Source organism: Amyelois transitella, chromosome 20 (assembly GCF_032362555.1).
Source record: "Amyelois transitella isolate CPQ chromosome 20, ilAmyTran1.1, whole genome shotgun sequence".
NCBI classification, from domain to species: Eukaryota; Metazoa; Arthropoda; class Insecta; order Lepidoptera; family Pyralidae; genus Amyelois; species Amyelois transitella.
This window is the reverse complement of record NC_083523.1, coordinates 5,637,230-5,649,652: the sequence shown is the minus strand read 5'-3', so window position 1 is coordinate 5,649,652 and position 12,423 is coordinate 5,637,230. Positions and strand designations below refer to the sequence as shown.

The window sequence follows — 12,423 nt, the reverse complement described above, 5'->3', positions numbered from 1 at the left end:
CCAATATATAAATTTGAAAGCTAAATTACGTTGTGAAAATGCTCTTTGGTGGACCTCTACTTTAAAGGAGAATAGAATCCTGAATAGTAATATACAAATAAAATAGGAAGTAAAAATAGTTTATTTACTTTAACAGAATTAAGATCTTATAACTAGGTGTTCAAGTCTCCTTTTTGGCAAATAATAATGTTTGTGCCAAGAGACTCCGCTCTTCTTTACAGTAAGTATATGACATTAGATATAGAATAGGATTAATCAAACCCTGGCTGGGACTCGAAACCGAAATGTTTACCACACGACATTACACATAAACATATATAAACATTTATAACCACGGCTTTAACCCAAGACTAGGTCAGGGATATATATGGATATATATATATGGTTTACCAAGATATAGCCAACAGTCTCGAAATGACTAAAAGACCCACGTCTAGCTGTAGGTACGGCAGTGGAATTGAGATTGCCATAAAGAAGATTCCTAAGTGAATTTATTAGCCGTTCCCTTGATTAACTATTACAATATGGACGGCAAGAGAAGCAGCTGGCGCACACTATCTTTTCTCTTAGCTACCAAATCTGCAAAGAAGCTTACATTAAAATAATGTACGCCTATTTCCTTAGTCTTTAAGGTAAAAAGTACTCTTCTAAGCATCTAACTTACAATCTCAGGCTTAAGGTTGTTTGTAACATCAAGCAACCTGCATGCTTGGCTTACTTTCTTTGCATAAATTTACAACTTGAGCCATCCTGGCGACGTCGGATTATCTCGCGGTAAACTTCATAGCTTTTGCCATGCCGTGAATGTTAATATACAAGATGGATAAGCTTAAAAGTCTAGAGAGAGATTACTGTAAAAGAGAGATTCTTCTATTTCTTATTTTAAACTTTCGCGTAGCATTAAATTTACTAATTAAAAATAAAATTGACAGGTTTTAAACGCGCATGTATATCTTTATTTTATTGTATCTAGGACGTTTAGAATCATGTTACAATGATCAGTGATCACAGATGTGTCGCTCACTGTATACTACATAACTAATATTCTTTTCACGCCGGTAAAAACTATAGTTCCCGTGGGATTTGTGACAAACCTGTATTCTTATAAACGTGGTTTCTTGTAGATGGCGCTAACGCGGGTGAAGTCGAAGGCGAGTCTGCGCATGAGTACGTCATTAATTGCACGCTTTTTTCCTCCAGAGAATTTGTTCAAATTACTACAGTTCATTTTCATCGTTTTCTATTTTTTTTAAAAACATTCTAAATAACTTTATAAAAAAACTAAAGGCTCTAGCATTTCATTTTTTTAAATCCTACATCAATAAAAAGGATTTGTACTTGAAACCGTGACAAATCGAAAGTTAATAAGTACCATTTTTATCATGTACTTATGCCGAGATTTTACAAGGGGCGAGACACCATTAATACAAATTTCCATTGACAGGTTAGAAAAAATATTCAAAATCTAATAGAGGGGAGATGTTTGGTCTTATTTCTATTTGATTTTTTTTATTATTGTAAAAGTCGATAAAAGGAAAGGTAAGTAATACACTTAGGATTCTGCTTTTTGGCGATGGGAAAGATAACAACTTGTTCCTAATTCTGAATCTAAATTACATCGTCACGTCATCTAGCTAAACGTTACTTACTATTCTTGTGACTGTTGGCTCTTTCTACCCCGTTAGGGATAAAGACGTGATTTTTATATGTGTGCGTGTGTGTGAGTGAATATATCAAAAGTTACACCACCACCACTTTTCGAAATATCTGTGTTTATTATGTAATGCATAATATGCCTTGTCAATACGATTATTCGTGAATTAACCTACAGATTGGATGGATATTATTATGTAGCATTTACCATATTTTTCTTCGCTCCTAGAACAACTTAGATATAATTTTACAAATCTAATTTGATCGGCCATTAAGCATGAAAACTATTTTAAATTGTCAAACCAACTGAAGCGTGCCATTGCGAATGATGCAATTTCTCTATAGATTCGTCTGAGAACACACCACAGGTGACGTCGCTGGGGACGGTGTGGGCGCGCCCTTAGAAAGGATTACCTTCTTTATTATTTTTATAGACCAGTCTATCTTTTTGAAACGCTGATTGATGTACAGGTTGTTCATAAAATAAATGAAAATAAATTTGATGATTTTTATATCAAGATTATGCCATATAAAGGATTATATATTTATGAAGTTCAGTTCATATTTGAAATGTAATTAAATTTTAATTAAAAAATAACATTGCCCCAAAAATCTGCTAAAAATTTTGCTTTTAACCTGTAAGTAGTTTAATTTGGCGGTAAGTACGTCTCAAGGACCAAGTACATTTGCAAAATCTAAAAATTTGGCTACAATACGCTCTAGGAAGTCTTTTCAGAATTTATTTACTTGTTGCTTTACTAAATATTTATATGCTATTCTTATGTAGATTATTATTATTTCGATAATAAGAAGAAGAAAAAAATCTAACTGATATCTAGCTAACGCGATGCCAAAGATCTCAAAAGCATTGCTCAACACATAGAAACCCATATAAAAACAAAACAGATACAAACACCCTTTAGTTTCACCCTAAAACAGCGAAATATGTTAAGCTAAGTGCCGAACTCCTCTCGCGAACTATAAAAAAATGTTGTAACCGTGTAATGACAATTTAAACTCCCTTTTAAATTCCCGATACGCGCCATTTGCCTTCTACAGTATTGTCTTTGCCGAAAACCATTTTAAAAAAACCTTTCGAAGACGCGCGCAATTCTGTTTCTCGATGGTTTTTTTCAAACGAAGGAGTTCTTAGATATCTGGTTTCGTGCTTTATGGTCGCCTCTTATTGTCTATGGCATAGACAAGCGTTTTTATTATCTGCGGGGGCGTTTTAAAGTGAACCTGGCCCCTTAAGTGCTGTAACTTTTTGTTTGAAGATGGGGTTGAAGGTAATTTTTCTCCTGTTGAGGAATTTGGATTTCCATATGGGAATGTATGTACGTTTGAAGAATTCTTAATTTGGGTCGCAATGTGTGTCTGAATAGGTCCTAATGTCTTCGAAGTATAAAAAATAAAAACATTTTGTCAAAATGTTAGCATTTGTCCATAATAATGAATAAGTAGTTACTAAGATATTATTTTGTCTATCGATAAAACTTAATTAAAAATAATAAATTTTATGTATACTTGATTAAATTACCTTAAAAACTTACTTACAACCTTACAAGAAACCTGCATTCTAGCATTTTAGGACTTTTAGTTTCGGTGCGATCAGTCAGTCAATTATATTTTTAATGCTACCTAGTATCTAAAAATAATTATGTAAATAAAACAAGATTTAACACCTTAGCATCCCCACCACATGGTATATCCATGACATCAATCAAATAATATATGCTGGTCAGGACTCGAATCGTCTACCGCTTCCTGCCCGCGTCGGTTGGGCAATACCTGTACCTATAGAAATTCTTTAGGTTCAGTATTAGATATATAGGTAGGTATAGTATAGATGTCGGTGAAGACGGCTTTCAAATATTTTAGAGAAAGTGTAATTCTTATTTTTGAAACGGTTTTTTTTAAATATCTGTCTCAAAGTATCGGTGGTCAAGCGGTTAATGTTCAAAAACTTTTTAATCCAACTAAATATAATTAAATACAATAAAAAGAAATCTTGAATGGTTTCAACAATCAGAAGAGAAGACAGTAATTCCTTTAAGACCGCGCAATCCCAAAGGAAGCATATTGCCAATTTCCATACTTGTAATCTTCTGCAAACAAAATAATAAATTCGCGGTTGAAATATGTTAATTTTATTCCAAGAAAAAAAGGAAATCTAAGTAGCTAAGGTGAGAAGTGACTGAAAAAATCTCTAGCGGAATGAATATTTTACAAGTGTTGCTTTGTGGTTGGTTTTTAATGTTTATTTATGTTGGGGTGGCCATCCTGGGGTTAATATTAATGTGTTGCTAGCTCTGGGGTGCAGTTCGATTAGTATTGAAGTAAATATTTAAAAAAGTAATGATAGGGTTTTGGTTTATATTTAAAAAAAAACTGTGTCAATTGGTTTGACAATATGGTTTAAACTTAAAAAATTTACGTACCTACATTATCCCAAATATATAAATATAATATTTGGTTTTCAAATAAAGTCTGACAAAAAAACAGGCCCAAATCGTACTAAAATTGTCTACTGTTCGTTTTACAATCCTCTTATCGGTCGTGAAGTCAAAAATTTCTACGCGAAAATTAAGTAATAATATTTTAACGGTACTAACACTCAGAGGACCAAAATCATAGCAACAGAAGGTGCAACTTGGAACACGAAAATATGAGAGAGAGATTATAAGAATGAAGTATAAACATTAAAAAAAAATGAAATTCATATATGGAAGGAAAAATATTCATAGTTGGCATTAAACAAATCTCGGTCCATCACAGGGCCTATCACCCTGATCTGACATGACAAATGATGGTTCACAACTAGAACCAGTGTGCGTTGATCTGTCTTTTTCTTGAAATATTTCAGCTTGTTACATTCGGCCGAAGTCAGGATGGAGAGTACGGGTCACGTTATATTGGCGATGTGATATCCGTCCCATAACAGGGGACTTTTGACAAACTCTTGAAACGCGACTCCATACCTAAATATGATGTGTTTAGACAATTTTACTACTCAAATACTTGTAACCAAATCAATTTCGTATCTGAAATATAAGAATAAAAAATATATCTATACCTAAATTTGCCTAAAAACTGCTTCCTTGAAATTGCTGATTTTTTTGTTTCCTGTCCTTCTTGGAAATTTTCATTTTGTCATTTATTAATATGTTCCTTACCTTAAGTTGTAAACGCAACATATGAATAAAAAGACTAACATTGTGTCAACAATTTCAATTTTATTAACATTTTTATGGGCAATGTTAGTCCAGCCGTCAGTCCATTTCTCACATTTGCTTATATTTCATAGCCTATAATAAAATTAAATAGACTTATTAATAAGCAGATCATGATTCGCTACCGTCCTCCTGCTCAGTATGGCCGGCACAATCTATTTTTGAAATGTGCAGTAACGGTTCGCGTGCGTGATCGCGTTACCATTCGAATTTTGAAGTTCGGAGAAATTCGGCCAGTATCTCCACCAATCACACAGCTCCATTTAAAATAGTATCTTTTTTCAAATGTCTTAATTTAAATTTGAATATTTGCATTACTTTCGTTACCCTGTCCTCAAAATTATGCTGAACAATGTTTCATACAAGTCTTCACTAGATGGCGCTGTTGTCAAAATAGCTCGCGCTATGGTTTATGTTTACTCATTCTATAAGAAGTTCGACGAAATAATTTGAAGTTAACTTTGCGCAGAGGCAATATCGTAACCAATGAGGTTAATCCGAGGTGCGATTATTGCTAGTTGAAAACTTTACCAATACCCCGCCTTGTGGACGTGAAATACCGTCCGCTATGGCAATTTTTGAACGGCTGTAATGGCCTGATTTATTAATAAAAACGAGGAAAATTAAAAAGTTATAAATGGCACGTAACGCAAAATGATTGATCAGACTAGTTCGAAATAGATATTTTTTTATAAAAAGTCAATATAGCATAGTTATAAGCGACACTCACGATTTTTCGTGTAAACGCTAAAAGGTGAATCATTTTTTAATGGTTTTCAGTACGAATTTAATTTCTTCTATTCCGCATATTTATAAAATATTAAAGCTTATTTTCTTGAGTATACAGTCATGCCTTTATTTGAAATCGGGTAAACAGTGCTACCAAATACCTAAAAACATTTTCTTTATGTTATGTTTGAGTAAGATTCTATGAACAACCAGCCATTAAAGTTGGAAATTCCCACGAGATCGAAGTCCCGGGCAAAAGCTAGAAGGCTTTCAAACCTCTCCCTTGAGACTTGACCTTTAGCTTAGTCATCCTGTAAGGAATAAAATAATATACATATGTACGAACACGTTGATGTACCTATGTATGTATAGTATATGTCCGCAATTTGCATCATTTAATTTTTCACTTCTGAAGCGAAGGACAACAGTAAGTTAAGGGACACATTGTCACCAACAAATTGGGTGTTGTGGAATTCCAAGCACGGACAAGACGGGGACGTTCACGCAGCCAGGCGCGAAAGACTGTAACTCCAAGAATGTACTTTTTGACAAAAAAGTATTATGAACACATCTTTATTGCCATAGAAAATTAATAAAAGAATAAATTCAAAATAATTAACTTTAATTAGATTTTACGTCACACACAAGGTTTCCGTATTATCTATATGCATTTATATATTATTATAATACATCATTACTGTTTTTATTGCCAAAATAATTAATAAAAGAATAAATTCAAAATAATTAACTTTAATTCGATTTTTGTATGTGACACACAAGGTTTCCGTATTGGCTACAGGCATCAACTAAAAAGTAATGATAAATGGTTGTTTTTAAACAAACACGAGAGGCAAATTATTACTATTTTCGCGAATTTAAAGATTTTTCATAAATTTTGATAAAAAACACATGTGAAAAATGAATTGTATTTTTTGAACTTACGCTATTTCACCCCAAGGTTCACAATGTAGGGTTGGATGAAAAACGAGGCACCAGAAATTAAGTCTAGCCAGTGAAAAATGGTTTTCTGTGTGGACACTGTTTATTCCCGTTTATAACGTAAACCTTGGGTAGTAATAGTTGTGAGAAATGAAAAATGGCCTTTGGAAAATTCAATGTTAGGAGATTTTTTTAAATAAAGTGACAGGTAAATAATTGTTGCTGTAGGCTTTTCACCCTCTTTGCTGTTTAAAGAGTTTTTAATATAAAATAAATCCATCAATAGCAGAGTATCTCTTTCACTTTGCGTGTTCCCAGTTGCACCCTCTGCCACTATAGTATGTTTATACAGTGCAGTAGGTATAGTATTGTTGGGGCCATTAGCGAAGTAACTATTGAAGACATATTTAAAAAATGCAATTCTTGGATATTTTTTTAATCTTTCGCCAAAGTAATTATAAAAAGAAACAACCATATGCATCTGGTAAATGGAAACTCAAAAACCTATAAGTAAAATAATTAAAATAACAACTTACATAATAAATTATGTGTTTTTGCAGCCATAAAATATAACAATGGAACTAACAACGGACTCAACGACAATATTTTGAAACACTATACTATCTTTGGTGATCAAAACAATTTGCGGTAATATATGACTTAATCCGTAATATGAATTTATACCTGCGCTTGCGTTCTGGCTGAATAGAACAAAATGATAGCGCCGAAAAAAAAACTATAAATCATACTCTTAATGTGTTCCCGCTAATTTTGCGGCAATTTGTACCTTTTTCTAGTGACTTCTGTCAAAATATATCAAACATTAAGGATAGGGCTATTTATGGCAATCGGTGAACTATTAGTATTGCAATAATTTTTTTAATAACAGGTTTTATTTTTTATCAATTTTACTTTCAGCTATTAAAGTATAGTACGTAAGTAAGTATAAGGACATAAGTTGGTACTTTAATGGGTAAATAAATGATGGAGCCTTATTATATTTTCATTATTATTAAAGGTTACAAAAGATAAATCAAATGAAGTTTTATAAAAAAATTTATATGCAATAATTTTCAAAATAGGAGTACCTACAAATGGTACTAACCAATTAGCTGACTTCAAAGACACTTATAATGAAACTTTAAAAAAAAAGTACTTATGACAGCTGAAGTAGGTACGCAACTTAAATCAAAAATGTTATTTACCAGTGATGACGTTTATAACAAAGAAGAATAGCAATAAAGATAAAATACACAAAACAAACAAACGCGATTAAGCCATAAAAATGCTACCGTTTTTTGACACCATCCCTTTTCCAGGAACATATTCCAACGATTTGTTTATACCACATTAACAAGAAAAGCACGCTAATAAAGCGATATAAAGCTGACATTCAACGACTAGGGTATAATTTTGCTATTAATATTCAAATTCTACCCCAAAACTTAGCTGCTACTTCAAAGAAAAATCTTAGATGTGGATCTAAAGCGAAGTATCTACTTTCATAACTTCTTGGTAAGAGTGAGAAAGGTTCTTCGAGGAATATGTATGTGCGTATTAATTTAACGTATGTATATGGCTGTTGTAGCTACGTTGACCTTAACCATAAAGTGGAGCACGCGCCTTGATTAAATACTTTTATCCTTTTTAAAGGTTGCTTTTTCAACAAACTCTTTATAGTTTCGTTGGTTTGCCTGTCAATTAGTATGTGTTGACTCTTCATACCAGCCCCCGAAGTAGAGCACGCGCTACGGCCGTTTTCATTGCGCGAAATACTATCGCTGTTGCGCTATTTATTATGCCGTGAAACGGGACAGCGATAGTTTTTCGCGGGATAAAAACGGCGTCACAAGTAACATACTTACTACGAATGAACGAACAATGAAATTTGGCATGAAAATAGATAAAATTAGATTTGTTACCAAAGTAATATATTTAATAAAATTAGATCTGCAGTAAAATGCGCGTGATCTGTGGCGCATTTGTTTAGTTTTAAACTTATAACAATTTAATGCGAATAAAGTTTATGATGTAGGTCTATCATGCGATATATGTCCCCCGTGTAGGTTTATAAATGTTGAGATTTAGGGTCGATAATACTTTTCGGTACAATTCTATCTCTAATCTCAAACGGCGGTGTAGGTGTCTTCATTATGTTTTGTTTAGGTTAAATGCGTAGGTATTTTAATGGGTCATTTGTGATCCCATTCTTAAAATTGTTTGTGGTCGTAAGTTTAAAATCAAAAGAGTTCCGACTGTTTTTTGGCCTCTTTTCTATTATTTTTTCGGTGTTGATTGGAACAAGCAAATTCAAATTCACAATTTTTATTCATTGAGACATTGCGAACATCACAAGCATCAAATTTAATTCTGTTCTTCCATGGAGTAAATAATACTTAGTTGTCCATTTTTTTAAATCATATTTGAGGTTTGTCTGTTGTAATATTCATCAAGTTATTAATCATAATTTAATTCTTAAATTTTTATTAGAAAGAAGTTATGGATGGTGTCTTTTTCGTTTTACATTATCTCTTTTACGTACAATTTTTAACGATACTTCAACTACAATATAACCCGAAATTCTTAATTATTTATTTTAATAGAAAAGTTTTATTAGTAAAGTACTGATTTACCATGTCACACAAAAACATAATGTTCATTCACGTGGCTACATCGATGCCACACATAAAAAATTAAATATTAACCCTCAACTTAAACAGGTAGGTGCGAGCACACCTGAGTTTTGACATTCAGTATCAACGATCATAATGCCGCGTCAGATTTACGCGGGTTGTAGGCGCCCGCGCAGCTCACCGCAATGGGCTGATGACAAAATGGGCGCTTGTGGGTTAAAGTGATACAAAATACTTAATGTGGATAAGACTTGACTGTTTAATCTTAGGGGTTAAAGTATTGGGTTATGGTTATTTCAGTACCTATTAAAAAAAATTAAGTCGTGCACTTCTTCACAGATTGTTATTAAATATAAATACACTTTGAAAATACATACCTACATTTTAAATAAAATAAACATAGTCACAAGAAGTTATCACAGGGTTTTTTAACTTATTTATTAAAAAGAAAATTCTTATATACGTTATAAACGTATTTATTTAACAGTCTCGAAAATACTGAAAGACCAAGTTCAGCTCAAAATTATTGCCAATTGCAGACGAATAAAAGTTACCTACCTACATGTTGCATGTTTAAAAAGGTATTGCAAAGTATATTTTTTATTTTGCTTTCCTATTATACTATCAAAACATCACGATTCACTCTATTACTTATATTAAAATTTTAATTTTCTTAATATTTAATTTAACTATAAATTAAACTAATTTGTAAGTACTATCTATTCCCTTATCTTATCCACATTATTATTTCGCCGGCATATCCAGGGTCATAAGTAACCTCACAGAGAAGCCTGCAGCGCTTCTTTGTCTTCTTTACAAAAACTGCTATTGATATCGACTCGTAACTTTTGACTTTTACGACTTTGCATCTCTGGGCCATGAGAACGGTAGCCGAATTGGTTATAATGGCCCTCGGTAGTACTTTTATGACTGGAATTTCATATTTTATTGGAATTTAAGAAGGAGAGCGAAGTAGTAGCAATGGACGTGGATTCTCACTGAAGTCGCCGTTTAAATTTAGAAGCACTGAAAAGGAATATCTTTCATCCCGGAATAAAGTCGGTTGCAGTAAGAATGACAATGTGCGCGAGCTTAGCCGCGGGCAAAAACTGGTGCTACGAGTACTTTACCTATATACAGTTAAATATTTTATACTTGTGTACAATCTTAATGATATTTATGATTATAATATCTTATATTTAAAATTCTCGTGTCACAATGTTCGTTCCCGTACTCCTCCGAAACGGCTTGACCGATTCTCATGAAATTTTGTGAGCATATTGAGTAGGTCTGAGAATCGACCGACATCTTTTTTCATTCCTCTTAGTGATAAGGGTTGTCCACCCTTAACATTTTTTGAAACTAGAAATTACTTAAAAATTATTCATATGGAAAAACAACGTTTGCCGGGACAGCTAGTATATATGTAAAAGTATGATAAGAATGTATTATTAAAAAATATTTACTAGCGAAATAGTACAGAACAATAATAAAATCATAGTATTTTGTACCTTTGTACCATATAAATACTAGGTATATGATTACAATTGACAAGTTTGTTAATTATGTAGCCTTTGCAGCGAAGATTTATTTCGCACCGTAGTTTAACTTTTGATGGTTTTCATAATATATTTTATCAATTTCAATCAATTAAGGTTTCTGTGTTACCAGCCTCTTTTTAGTTAAGTAAACTTACATGAACTATAAAACATCACACCCTTTTTTAGCAGTCGTGAAGCAGAACATAAATAAATAAGAGAGTTCATATCTTAGGTTTTATGTTAATTTCCAACGCCATTAGGGAAAGTCAACCCTTATAATGCCGGGCAAATTAAAAAAATGTCCGCGCCCATTATAAATGGCGCGACACTCGCTATGATTAATGTCTAAAGGAATTAAAATAAGCAAGATACCGTTATTTTATCTCGAAATTTTTATTTATGGACTTCAGACTTCCTGAGATACCTACTATAGAATTTGTTTATTTGTGCATCAATTTTTTTTTATTATGTTTATTTCGTCATGTCTCGTGTGTAATTTTTTTTATTGTAAATAAACAACTTCACAGGTATTTATTTAATCTGAATATTTGAAAGAAAAAAATGAATATGTTAAAATGTGGAATAACTAGGTAGGTAATAAGTACTTTATTATAATTTCGAAAGTCATTTGCAAGAATCGTTTTTAATAAAATAACAATGGACAAATAAAATATCATTTTAGTAATCGTTGGAAAAGCTATTTCATAAAAAAAAGAACAAATAAAGACATTTTGTTCTAAACTGTAAATTAATACAATATCTCTTTAATCCCTCGGCAACCTCAACAAACCCAGTTTCTCAAAACATCGTCACCCACTTTTTTATTAGCATTTTCATTAAAATAAACGAAAAAGAACCTCTTTGGTGCACTTAAAAGAATCGAGAAACGACGCCCAGGGGCGTCCTCGAGCCATACTGAAATTTTCGAGAGATTTATTTGAATAAATTATTTTTCCCACCTGCAATGAAGGGTTGTTAAACAAATTTATGTTTTTAGCTTTATCAAAATACAGATTTTTGCTATCTCATCTTGGAATCCATTTGTTGGCGTTTTATTATTATGTATATATTTTACCGGATTCAAATATTTTGTAGTGTTTCATTTATTGCAATCAGCGTCGTGTTAAGATATAAACAAAGACAAATAAAAATTTTGATATACCACATGTAAAGTTTTATGTAATATTAAAATATAAAATATTTTATGGTTATTCTAAGAAAAAGATATGACATCATCAGTTCAAAGAGAAACCAATGACAATGGGCGAAAGAAACATTAACAGGAAATAGTTTATATTCTTAAAACAATTGCAATAAAAGGTCGTTGTCATAAAAATACCCTATAATAAACATTGGAGCCTTGCTACACAAAACATTGAGTTAAATTTTGATTAGCACAAATTGACACTAAAATACTGATGTGGCGTACGAAACAAATCAGTAAAACAAATGGCGTTCGTTTGAATTTCAAAATTCGAATGTGTGAATTTAAGTCCATTTGAAATGGAGTGCAGTGATTGGTAATTTCGAATTTGGAATTCCGCGCGCGGACGCCGTTGATAGATCGGTGATGGCCGGCCGTGGCAGGCCATCGAGCTACGTTCGCAGTGCATTTGACCAGAAAAATCGCAGAACGTGGGTACTCTCACATCGGTTCTCAAGTGAGGGGTTAAAAGTATAATGCACTTTACTCGA

At 32.5% G+C, this 12,423-nt stretch overlaps 1 protein-coding gene and 1 non-coding gene across 3 annotated transcripts in view; both read left to right on the top strand.

Annotated features, from left to right (window-relative positions):
- Positions 1-12,423, top strand: part of LOC106131691 (protein trachealess) — a 154,201-nt gene that overhangs the window by 78,289 nt on the left and 63,489 nt on the right. The gene's annotated exons all lie outside the window — the stretch shown is intronic.
- On the top strand, positions 5,344-5,482 carry LOC132903007 (U4 spliceosomal RNA). The gene has a single exon (XR_009657296.1). It is a non-coding gene; the product is annotated as a U4 spliceosomal RNA (small nuclear RNA).